This window comes from Opisthocomus hoazin, chromosome Z (assembly GCF_030867145.1).
Source record: "Opisthocomus hoazin isolate bOpiHoa1 chromosome Z, bOpiHoa1.hap1, whole genome shotgun sequence".
Classification (NCBI taxonomy): Eukaryota; Metazoa; Chordata; class Aves; order Opisthocomiformes; family Opisthocomidae; genus Opisthocomus; species Opisthocomus hoazin.
Window position 1 is genome coordinate 80,344,974 of NC_134454.1, and position 12,423 is coordinate 80,357,396.

Genomic DNA, 12,423 nt, shown 5'->3' on the forward strand with positions numbered 1-12,423 from the left:
CAGCGCCGCCGCCATCCCCGGGGCCGTGCCCGGTGGCTGCTGCTGCTGTGTCATCCCCGGCCGCCCGCCCAGCCCCGCCACCCCCGGCATCTCCGAAGGCGGCGGCGGCGCGGAGCGTCCCGGCCGGGCAGGCTGACGGGGCGGGGGCTCCCCGCAGGCCCGGCCGGTGGGCTCCAGCGCCGGGCACGGGGAGCGGCGCCGAGCCCGGGGGCAGCCCGGCCGGGGAAGGGGCGGGCGGGCGGGCGGGACGGGAGCTGAGGGGCTGGTGGGCTTTGGGTCGGCTTTTACGAAAGAGGCGAGATCCGGGGGGAGAACCGGGTGGTGTTTGTGCTCCCCGGCGACGGGCGTGTGGCCAGGAGCTGCCGGGCCCCCTCCAAGGCTGGTTTTGTAGCCATGTTTCTCGGCGCCAGGCTGCTGGCAGGTGTGAAGAGTCCAGGTGCTTTGCAGAGAAACGTCGCTGTCAAATTTAGTTTTGCTCACATAAAATTCTTGACGTGAAGAAAGCCGTCTGTGAGGGTTGGATTCCCCATTCCCCACGCCAGCGCAGGTGTTTTTTGTACCAGGATGTTTTTTTCGCTTCGTAGTCACAATTGTGCTCAATTAATGAGCTCTGAAGAGGTTGACATAATGGTTACACTGCTACATGGGACCCTGGGGAGTCTTTGCAGAGAAGGAAGTATACGGGCTCGTGGGACTTTGCGACTGCGTAAATGGGCAGGTAGAGTGGTCCCAGGCTTTTGGTAGCTTCTGAAATGACACTTAGGAAGGAAGGCCGGCTGGCTGGCAGCCATGGGAGATGCTAGATCATCGCCACGTAGTCCAAGACATCATATGAGCGTGTAGCTGCTTTGCTTTGATGCGACAGGCTTCCTTGTGTATGTGCTGTGCCCCAGCTGCATGCCACAGAACACTTGAATGTGTTTGTCCATTTCTGTTTCCCATCTCAGAGAGGTTCCTTTGTGTGTTCTTCTCTCCTTACTCCTGTCTGCCTCACTCTCTGCTTGAAGGCGCGTTGTTATGTGTAGCCTGGGACCTGTTGAAATACAGTTCACCTTGGCATTAAAGTGAAAGCTGGATAACGGGCTGACTCACTAAAGACGTTGATTCGCTTTGGCACCTGTACTAAGCAAATTCCATCTCGGCATCTGATTATGTGAGATAGGGATTGGCACTGTTTGGAGAGGTGGGAAGAACTTTGACGAAATACTGGCACAGATCCTTTTGACGGCAGGTCAGGATAGGTTATTGGCAGATACATGATAGCACTGAAGATGCTGCTGAGATTTCCAGTATATCAAACTGTGCATTATTGAGAGCTTATGTACCGCTAGTGTTTGTAAAAAGCTGAGAACACAGCAATTGTCTTGTGAACAGAAAGACCCTCTGTGAAGGTCTTCAAACTCAAATTACCCCTCAGTGGCAAGGAAAGCCCTTTTTTATGGTGGAAGTATTGACAAATTGTGAAAATGTATTTAGTTTATTGGATTTTGTTGTTGTTTGGTTCTTTAGCTTCTAACCTTTGTGCAGGGTAAGAAAACTGTCCATAGAAGCTGTTGTGGACTTGTTGCACGCCATACTTGTGTGTGTTTTTATCAAGGAGATGCAACAGATGTAACAAGGCTGGCCCTCTATTCATGTTGAGGGTAGAGGGCGTAGTAGTGAGATTAGCGAGTTTGGAAAGGCTGTTGGCAGACAAAAATTACTCCTAAGTATTTTCTAGAAAGCCCATGATAATAGTGGAGGAGTGGAATTGGCACACACGTGCACGTTTGCGTGGCCATGGAGTGAGCAGAACCCAAAGAGGTCATCAGGTTCAACCCTGCTGTCTTGGGATAGGATGGTATGTTGTGCAGCTGTGGCAGTAAGCTTAGGAAGCAGGTTTCCTTCCCTTCTTCAGCAGCCAAGAATTAGGAAATTTTCACAAAAGGTTTTGACACTTGCATAAAAAGAATACTCTGAACCTGTGCTTCAGGGTTTCAGTTGATCTTCAACTAATGGAGCTCATCGTGAAACCTTGTGTGTGTGAGGGGCTGTTGCTGTGACTGGGTGTGTAGGATTCTTCCACGTGCCTGGAAATGCTGGCGTCGGGCTCAGAAGTGGGACAGAACAAGTCTGCTACAGAGGCTTCTTCTGTTTTTTTGCTCCGGTCTGTACCTTGCGCGTAGGGACTGGATGCTTGCAAGCGTGCTTGCAGTTCAGAAGCAGGCTGGGGTTTATCATACTGACTTGCTAGGGTAACACGGTTCTGCCCAATGCTGCTGCTTTATTCTATTATAGTTACTAATTGTCCCTTTCTCTCTCTCCCATCCTATATTTTAAAGTACAGAATAACCTTAGTATCTTGGGACTTACTGTTTCTTCTTCCCAGTGTATAAGTTTTCGGTTCCATATGGTCTCAGGGAGAGATGAGACTGGCAGTCTTTTCCACATTCAAAGGGCTGAGGTAGAAGTTTGTTTTCCAGGTGGGACCTAAAAGTCGTGAATTGCCACTGAAGCTATAAAAAAAATAATATTTTGAAACATGATCCCCTGCTGAAAGCAAATAGACATGAGAAAGTCCATTGCTTGATTTGAAGTGCATGCACTGGGTGAAATGTTTTTTCATCGTGTTCAGGCTGGAGGGTGTCTTAGGAGAGCACTGTTCCCTCTGAGTCTGGCCAGTACCTGGGAGCGTGAGAAGGGTCCTGAAGTGAGGTTACTGAAGCTAGGCCTTGCTGAAAATCCTTAAAAACTTTGTGTTGCTGACCAGCATGCACACTTTTGAATGTCTTGTTTGTCTGTGTAGATAAAGTGTCATCTTAGCTTTTGATGTCTTTATGCTGCACTGCAGGATAACCACTGGTGATCTGCCTGGAGACCATCTGACAGACAGGCCTGCTGATCTGCTAATGTTCAAAATTAAGAGATAGGTACGGCTGTTAAATGGTGAAGGGAAGCCATTCTTTGAAAGTAGTCTGAAGCCTTTGTGAGCCCCTCAGCCTCCAAACCTGCCACTGATACTGGCACTATTGATCAGCTGTCTGTCAGGGGTGATGGTACACTAATGTCTGGAGTCCATCCTGACAGTAATTGGTGTTGTGTTTACTGAGCAGGGACAGAGAACCTGACACATCCATGGCTTTTTGCAAAAGTAACTTCCTTAAAGCTGGAATTTGTCTGGTGGGGGAACCTTCTCTCTTTGACAGCTTTGTCCAAGGGCTGCACTGGTGTCTCATTGCAAGACTAAAGGCAGTATCTAACCAGTACAGACTGGAGCTGTGTGGAGTACTGGTTGCTCTGACAAAGCCTACCCAGATCTCTGGTTGCTGCAAGTTTCTCTCTGCTAATAACAAGTCGGATAGTGGTTGTGTTGGAGAGCTGAGAAGTGTTTGATCTGCAGGCTGCGTGGTGGCCAGCTCTGTTGCATGTGACCTCCTATCCTTTGCATCAGATGCAGTGACGTGAAGTTAAGAAGGTGGGCAATCAGTTCATCCTCTCTCCAGCCTGTTTGCATAAGCATTGTGGAGTCAAGCAAGCTGTCTTGACTCTGCTTGACCTCTACAAACATCTGTTACAAGAACTGCTGTGCACCAATGCAGACCCAAGGAACGGTTCAGCGTGGCACTTAGTGAGAGGGAGCTGCTGTAGGCAGGTGGGCAGGATGGCATACAGACCCTGCTTAAACATTGGCAGGTTTTAGCATGTGGTGACACCCAGTGTTTCACGTCTTTGAGAGACACATTACTCTGCATATTTTGATATTGTGGCACAATTCTGTACATACTTATCGTGGGAGTGAAGAAAGGATCATAACCGGCACTTGGTCACATTGACCTGGCGCCTTTCCAGGAAAATGGGGTGGTCTGTTCTGATCCCCACTTACTGTCTTGGATGCTGTTAACTCTTGGCTTCCATCCCAAAAAATGCCCCCCTCTTCAAATCAGTATAAACTAATTTATAACGGGTGTTGTTTACTCCTGATGCTTAGCATCGTGTCTTCTCTGTGAAGATGATGCAAGCTCAACTGTGGCAACTTTGTTTTGCTTAGTTTCTATTTGATCTCTGACTTGGCTTGTCACTGTCGTTCTGTACTCGCAGAAAGAGATCTCTTGGTTAGCCAATGGGGTAGTGTGTTATTCTCAGATAAAGTCAATTCCCAGCATTGCAGGGATGCATGGTGTGATGAGGCCTGAAATTCGTTATTTCTGGGACGCTTATGCTTGGTAGATAGCTATCTTGGCAGATAGGGTTGATATTTCATTTTTTAACTTCCAACTAGACAGTTTTTCCTAGTCTGGTGGTGGTGGTGCATTGTTGTGCTGGTTGGTGTTGGTTTGTTTTCTCTATGTTTTTTGTCAGGAAGGCTTCCTACCGTATAGCTCTCATTACAGAGGTAGATATTAAAGGGAGAGATGAAGGAACAGTTGCACAGTGAGAATGCTGCAGAAAAGAAGAATTAAAATATGCTTTGAAATAGGAATGGAGTGGCCTGTAATTATATGTAGACCCATCTTTTCTTCAGAGCCTCACCACATGCTCTGCCTGTGATTTTTAAGTCTGTGTTTTGTGTTGTTAGCTAAACTCTTGCAAAATCCTTAGTAATTTGTTAAAATGGAATGTACTGAGCACGATGTGGTGGGATTGTATCTTGAATTCTGCTGGTAGGTGAAATGCTCCTGAGCATGTGTCTCTGGCATACCCTGAGCACTGGCTGGCATAGGATGGCAAACTGACAGATGACGATGGTGTTGGATCACGTGTTGCTCCTGTACACTGACACAGGCAGTTTCTGTTCTGAGCACAAAAATGGAAGTAGAGTAAAAGTGCTCTTGCCCATATGGCATCAGTACAACTTTTCCTGAGAAAAAGCACCTGTCAAAGTGCAGCGGCTTCAGACGAGCTTTGACACAAACTCCTGAGACTTTGGCTCGCTTTCTGAAGGCAGCAGCTGGAATGCAGTATTTCAGTTTCCCAGTTCTTGGCCCGTGTGAAAAAATGGGAGCTCTTTCCAGAGGAATTGGGCTGATGGTTTTTGTATCTCATTCTGAAGCATCGTGGACAGGCTGGTTCCTTGCAGATGTTTGCCAGGCTGCGGACCTCAGACTGGTAACTCTAATTCTGGTTGATGTGGCTGTGATGACAGTCAACCTAAGGATTTTGCTTAGCCACATCCTACAGTGATGCTGTTGGCTTTTTAGCTGAGATGCCAAACCTACGCTGATCCTGGAGGTGCAAAATTTCCGTAACCTTTGAAGAGACAGAAGATGCATTTCTGTACAGCTTTTTTTGAACATTAGAAATGAAAAACAGAAAAGAAAAAAAATAGATTATCTACTGGATACTTAGTTTTTAAAATCTACATTTTTTGGTTTTGGAAAATACTGACTATCTTGCCTTAGGAAAGTTGTGCTGTGTGTTAAGATCTCTTTGTTTTGTCTGGTACATCCCTAAAATGGGGAAAAACCTAAAAATACAAAACCAGAAGTAACTAAGAAGCAAAAAGAAAGGTTATACCTGTCAGGCTTAGAAATCATGCATTAATATAACACCAGGTCTCTAGTGCAGATACACAAGAAACTCATCCTTCTAGAAGGAAAAAGCTTCTAAAATGAAAATGTCATCCCTACGTATATTCCTTGTAATGTAGCCCAGGGGTTACACAGCTATATGTTTTCTAAATGTTTACAGTACAAGAGATTTGTAATGTTGCAGTACTATGGTTTCTGAAATAGAACGATTTCAGACAGTGTGGCTTTTAGTTGTACAGCCTGTTTTGATGTGCTGCGGTGTCATCTGTAGCGGTTGTCTGAAGATTATCTCCCTGACTACTTCAGTTTATTGGGGTGCTGTCCTCTCCTCTCCCCTCCTTGTCCTGTATCAGGCCTTTGGTGCAGAGGTACAGAAGCATTTTTATTACCACCCCAGGCCAGGCGGAAACTCCAGCAGTGATACAGCGCAGTCTCCTGAGCAGGTGTGGTGAGGCATGTGGCTGGTGTAGCTAGAGGATGACCTGTCAGGACACCGGAGCATGTTTTGGCTGGCACTGTCTCTGCAGGCACACTGTTTCTTCTTTTCCACTTCCCTGTACAAGCTCTGACTGTGGTTGTTCTGTCAGTCATGTTTGCAAATCTCTTCTTGAGTGAAGAAAGGTGTTTGAAAAGGGGCACTGAACTCTGTGAAGAGTTAAAGCTGCACGGTCCCCTCTTGGGATTCTTCCATAACTCCTGAGAGCTCATTATCTGTGGCTTGATATTAATATCACCAATTTCTGCTGCTGATACAGCCTCTACTGCTGATATACTCTTTCTGCCCGCGGGTAGTGTCAGGTCCATAGCGTCAGACAAGATGAGCAAAATGCTGGGGTGAGAGAGGAGAACAACGCGTGCCTTTAATTCTGCAAGCCTTCATTCACGGAAAGCCCTCAGCTTACCAACGGCACTGTAGGGCATATGTGGCCTCTCTGGAGTTAGATCTTCCTAGCTGTCAAATTCAAGACTGAACTTCATAAGTATAGAGGAGGCCTCATCACTGGTGTGATCTGTGGGGCAATGATGAAGAGTGGAGCTGGCTGACGGCAGGACTGGGAGTCAGTCAGTCATGATGGTGTGCCTGGTTTTTCCAGACATTTTAAGACTTTGGCTGGAGCAGTTGTTTTTCGGCTTCTATGCAGATCAGTTATCTGTCACTTTCCACAGTCAGTAAAAATGTGTCTGCGCTTTCCCCTCTCACTTGCACAAGCCATGCATCTTTGATGAAGTCTTGTGCCATTTTGAACATAGGGTCCTGCTGAGGTTATTCTGTATCTGTCACTATAAAATTGACATTGTAGTGATGCAGCTACTTGCAACTAGTAAATCTGTCAGTTCCAGCTCGAGCCCTGTATAGTCTCTCTGACCATTATTGTTTCTGAGGTTTAAAGTGTAATCCTGTGCAATGGATCAGTGTCCATTTTGTAGTATTCAATAGAAAGCAACCATTTGCTTCACTGGTTTAACTCTAAGGATAGTGAAAAGGAGTGAATGACATTGTAGGTGCAAATTTTCTTCATTCTGAAGAGTACCTGCTAGGGAATCTGCTCGGATTTTGGACACATCCATCACTGATTCACAGGATAGCAAGGTTTATCACTTTGGGAAACTTCTTTGCGAAGAAATGCTCTCTGAAATATATGCAGAGTATACTGGCTGCATCCCAACAGCTTTTACTAGGTGAGCTGCAGAGTCGTCTTAGTTGTGGACTGGGAAAAGTTTGCTATTTTCATTAGCAAAGCTGAAGGTAACACATGTTGCTGTTGTTGAGCATTGGCTCTCTAAAGATGGCAAGACCTTATTTCGTATACAGAAGGGAGAAGGGAGACTATTACATGTTATGCCTTAGAAAACTATTCCAGCTATACTGGCAAGCTGTCTAGTGGAGATGCAGCCTCTGCCTGTGAAGAAGTTATTTTCCTAGAACATGTTTAGAGCCTTCCTGAGCTCGGTAAGTTCTGCTGTCTGTCTGGAGTTAGTGGAGAAAACATGTCGACAAAGCTGTAGTGTAGGTCAGGCTACTGAATAACTAGCCACCAAGTAACTCCTGTAACCCAGCACCATCTGCCTGCCAGAGCACGTTGTTTTTTAGACTCTGCGTTCAATGCTGAAGCAGGTAGCACTATCCCCATCAACGGTCACAGTCTCTTTCCCCATGTGCTTCCCAAACCCTGCTTCCAGAACAGACCATGTTAGAGCTTTTCTGTCGAGCTTTTATTTCTTTCCATGCCCAGGACCATCGGATGTGAATTCTTCCTCCTTGGGCATGGTACAGTGTCTTGCCTGATGCTTGTCTGACACTGTTTTTCTTAGTTTCTTTTCAGCCTTCTTCCTGAACTAAGATACACTAATATGAGCAGCTGACCTTTTGGGCTCTGCAGCATTCAGTCTGATAAATCCTGTAGACAGTCTGTTTTGCTAAGGCAAGCACAGCAGCGGTATTCTAATGATCATCGTTTCTCCCTGTCTTATGTGTATTACTGATTGCGTGGGAATGTAGGTTAGTGATTTAGTACACACATATTCAAATAAACTGTTTATTTTGGTTATGTCTTGTTTCAGGTTTGTGTTTGTATGTGGCCCCAGGTGAAACAAATCTTGGTTACTGTCTGAATGTCAGAGATGCTTATGCCAACCTAATTATTGTTTCCTCCCTTACCCTCTAATGACTTTGAGATGTGATGGAGTCTGTTCACGAAGTTTGCCACAGGCATTGGAAGAGCTTTTGAGCTGGGATGAGAAAGGTAGTGGCCTCTCCTGCTTCTTGCTTTCAAACAGATCTCTTAAGTTGACCAGTAGAAGATCTTTTTTTCCTGGTGGACCAAGTATCTTTAGTTTCCTTAAATGTGATTATTTTTGTGTCTTCATCAGTTCTTCATTTTACTCCTACACACAGTTGTCTAAGGTAACTTGAGATTTTTCATGTTTCTGTGTGCACGTCTGTGATGGTATTCTCAGACTTAAGGTACCGTGGCTTCCTTTTTTCCCCCAAAGTGAGAAAGTACTGCAGTCCTCGCAGAAGAGCGCAGTGCATTGCAGTATTTAAAAGGACTTGTTGATTAGACCCATGCTTGTAAAATCAGAAGGGATTAATTTATGCTTGCCTAGGCTCTTTTGTTAGTATTTCTTAAGTCATGTCTCCAGACAGTAAACTGTGTTGGTTTGAGTCTTTGGCTAATGTACCAGCCTTACAGCACACTGGTGATAGGACAAGGGAAGCCAATGAGACTTCCCACATCTTGAGCCAAGCTAGTTCTAGGAAAGCAACTTCTTGGAGCATGTTAGAGCACGCAGGTCTAATATCTGTTAGAGATCAGGAGGTTGGGGGATTCAAATCCACTCTTGCTCAGCTTCCCAGTTATGCTGAATTACTAGCTGAATTCCTGACTGATTATTGCTGTCTTGCTTTGCAGTGGTGTGAGACGTTCTGTAAGATCACAGTTTTGTTTGGTTTCTTTTTTTTTTTTAATATATGTATGTTTTATGTGTATGAGAGGAACCAGAATCCAGTAAACCCAGTCTGATCCTCAAAGTGTTCTTCATATTAAGAGACTGTCAAACAAAATGCACAGAAACCATAGTGGTGGTGCTCATTTATTTAGAAAATGTTTGAATTTTGTGGGAGTAGAGCATTTCTGTAAGTCAAATCCTAGTGTTCGTGGCCATAGCTAGGTTAGAAATCTCCGAGTATAAAGGTTTGCGCCTGCAGTGGTTAGCGCAGTAGAAGAATGTATTTACTACTTTAATACTCATGGGGCTTATCCTCATTGGTAGTGACTTGATTGTGGGACTTAACTTTTAATCTGAAACTTGTTTTGTGATCAGTGCTTGCAAGTAACTTGAGGTGTTGTAAAAGACAAATTTCAAAATTTCTATAGTCTGCAGAACTGGAGCATCTGAGGAGCTGTCTGAGCAGACTGACCTTCTGAGAAATGGCAGAGGGAGGGAGAAATGTCTGCACTGCATGGGGTGCATGTTGTTAGTGGAAAAGAGAAAACAAACAGAAGTGTTCCTGGCCAGATATGACATTGTGAAGCTTTTGTCTGGCAGGATCTTGTGACTCATACTTCTAAAAACAATGTGCTCCATTGAAAGTGTGACTTTCTTCCCAACCATATGTATGTGATGCAAATGGAAAATACATTGTCTCTGATAGCCAGAGCAGACCCTCCAGTTGAACACCACATAGACATTCTGCAGGCAGTTGGGGCATGGAGAGGAACAATCACACTGATGGAACAAAACTCGTGACGGTTCACCCTTCCGGACTTGGCTTGGGTAGTTCGGAGTGGGGGTCTCAGGTGTGCAACAAAATGTCCAGAGCTCCTGTGTCCACACAGGAAGCAGCTCTGCTGGCATAGCCTCCTCTCTGCAGCAGCGCTTCCAGTCACATGCTTCTGTGGGACAGCTTTGTTTCAGTGGCAAAATACATTTAGCATAAGCACAGCCTGGGTCATTGAAATGCTGTAGTGTCATTTAATTGTAGCATTGAGCCCTAACGGTTGCAAATGTGGATGTATTTTGAAAGCACAAGGGAGCGCACAATATTTGAACTGTGGTTCTTGTAGCGTCTGGCTGTGGAATACATGTGAAGTAAGAGAAAGCCAAGCACATTATCCCTTGAGACCAGCTGCAGGGGTACGTGAACAGGATGGGGATGAGAATGTGTAACAGAGCTTTCACAGGATCCATGTGATATGGAAGCAGCAGGAAAAGATTTCCCCCCCCCGCCCCCCCCAAGCTTAGGATTCTTAAACTTCAAAGAATCCTGCAATAAAATTGTGATTTAATCCAGGGAAAGACTTAACCATTCCTCTTTCCCCCTACCAACTTTTTGGGTCTGTGCATCTGTCTAGATCTCTGTAATCTTACTTTGCCTTTATATAATAAAAAAAACTTGTGAGTAGTAGTCCTGAGAATAGTTGTAGGAACAGCATGCACACAGGCTTTGGAGGTGGAGGTCACCTAGCTCACTGGAGCTTGTAAAAGCTTCACTTCACATTGAGTTGTTGGCAGTTGATAAGCCTAGGACAAACTGCTAGCTATTCAATTTCTGTGAATAAGTGTGTGTCATAAGTTGGATTTGGATTCCAGTTTTGATCACTGCACTAGGATTAAGGGGAATGGGTATGGTAAAGGAGTTAGAGGAAGTCCAACTCTTCTCTAAAACATGTTCTGACACATCTGTACTGAGGTTTAACAGGCAGGAATTGCCACTTCAGGATATAATGCAAATTCTGAAGGTATAGTCTAGAATTCTGCAAAGCACTAGCAATGCCTCTACTGCTTTGATGGAGTAAAAAAGCCATACTGCTCCTCATCTTCATCTGTTCCACCAAAGCCAAACCATTCAGTGGATGTACTTTAGATAGAGAAGCGCTTTTGTGATATGCTATGAAAAGAAATCCTTGTACCTCTTGCAAAAATTAGGGCAAAGAGATTGTGAAAAGAACTGAGATGATCCATGCTGTACATGTAAGTATTATTATAAAGAGATTATCTGGTTATGGGAGAATGCTTCCTTTTGATTATGTAGCTGCACAGAATGCACAATCCATGCTTTCTGCAGAAACAAGTTTCCTCATACAGCAGTGGGAAATGTCAGATGCGAGCTTTTATTAACACTAAGGTTCTGTGTTAGCAAAAGATTAATCTCTGAATTTGCAGGGAAAATTTCTTCAGATGTAGATCAATCCAGGGAAAAAAGTTTGTCCCATGAGGTGAACTGATAGCACGCATTAAATCTGGAGGTGCTTCTATACTGACTTTGAGGTGTGAAGTTTGCAGTGCTTGCTTCTTGGTTTGTAGCCACAGGCTGTGCTCAGTTTGACAAATGGAGATGCATGATTTAGGTGCACACTTAACCTCTTCTCAGTAACGGTGTCCCTGGTTGTTGGTCAGTCTGGACAAGAGATGGACAAAGTATACGTGTGTGTTGCCAAGACACCAGCTGTCTGTTCAACTCTGATCTGGAAACCAGCAGGCTCTGCTAGTGCTGAAGTTGTCCCTTGCTTGTCCGAATGATTAACCCTGGAAGCAACACTTAGTGTTGTGTGCTTATATAGTGGTGCTGATTTGATGACCTGGTGGCTAATATCCTAGCACCTGGCTGGAGAGGCATGAGGTGCTTCTAGTGGCGTATGAGGTGCGTGATGCTGTTTTACTTAATTTCCTCATCTTGTTCATAACACAATTGCAGAATTATAGAAGTTTCACTTTTTCTCAGTAAGCTATGGAAGTTTGGCAGTGGCTCTGATGCTGAATGACCGTTGATAATTCTGTAAAAAGTAGAAAAATTCAATGTTAAGTCTTCAGACCACTCAACTTCCAAGCGCACATCTGACTGTGAGGTTATTCTAGTGTTGCAGACTCACTTGATTGCACAAGGTCCTGACAGGTCTTGCAAATCTTTATTGGTTTGAGGATCAAACACTTCATTTTGGTTTCTGACTTGTTTTTTGTGGAAGATTAGTCAGAATTATAGGAATACGTTGTGAGCTTTATTAATATGTATGTAGGAACTCAAAGCCAAGTCCTGATGTGCTTTTGTTGATTCTTTCTTTCCCGGCCAGTTGATTTTGGGTTTTTGAAAGATTTTCAAATGGCCACTGAAGTCAGGCTTGCTATATTAATTGATAAGCGGGAGAAAGCTAGATGCTTTTACCACAGGTATCCTCCGTTGGTGTGGCGGTTGGTACATCTTTCGGAAGAACCTGCCGGGAGGCTTTGCATACATTCAAAACTCATTAACATCACAAGGAATTACCAGCAGTCGGTTGCAGTGATGATAATGTTTTCATGCTGACACACAGAGAGCCAGGACTCATGGTTGAGGCAGGCCTATTAAATACCGCTCCAAGCTTGACCTTCCGAAGTGTATTAGACTCTTGATAAGAATTTATTCCCTTGATATTGC

At 44.7% G+C, this 12,423-nt stretch overlaps 1 protein-coding gene across 3 annotated transcripts in view; it reads left to right on the plus strand.

Annotated features, from left to right (window-relative positions):
* The window catches only part of FAM219A (family with sequence similarity 219 member A), a 99,312-nt gene that overhangs the window by 335 nt on the left and 86,554 nt on the right, over nucleotides 1–12,423 (plus strand). The gene's annotated exons all lie outside the window — the stretch shown is intronic.